The following is a 220-nucleotide window of genomic DNA, read 5'->3' as shown; positions in this document are numbered from 1 at the left end:
GGGAAGGGGGAGGTGCTGGCAGAGGCAGCTGCAGAGGGGGTGGCAAGCACACTCCGGGGGGGGGGGGCTGGGGGACCAGAGCAGGAAGTAGTGCTCACCATGGCAAGGGCTCTAAGTAGCTCTTGCTCATTTGGCCCCCCACAAACCCACACCAACAGGCAGAAAGCCACCCAGCCAGGGCAGTGGAGAGTCTTGCTCTAATCCAGGCCACATACGTTCA

Source organism: Physeter macrocephalus, chromosome 8 (genome assembly GCF_002837175.3).
Source record: "Physeter macrocephalus isolate SW-GA chromosome 8, ASM283717v5, whole genome shotgun sequence".
In the NCBI taxonomy this organism is placed as follows: domain Eukaryota; kingdom Metazoa; phylum Chordata; class Mammalia; order Artiodactyla; family Physeteridae; genus Physeter; species Physeter macrocephalus.
The sequence above is the reverse complement of the archived record's forward strand: the minus strand, read 5'-3'. Positions refer to the sequence as shown.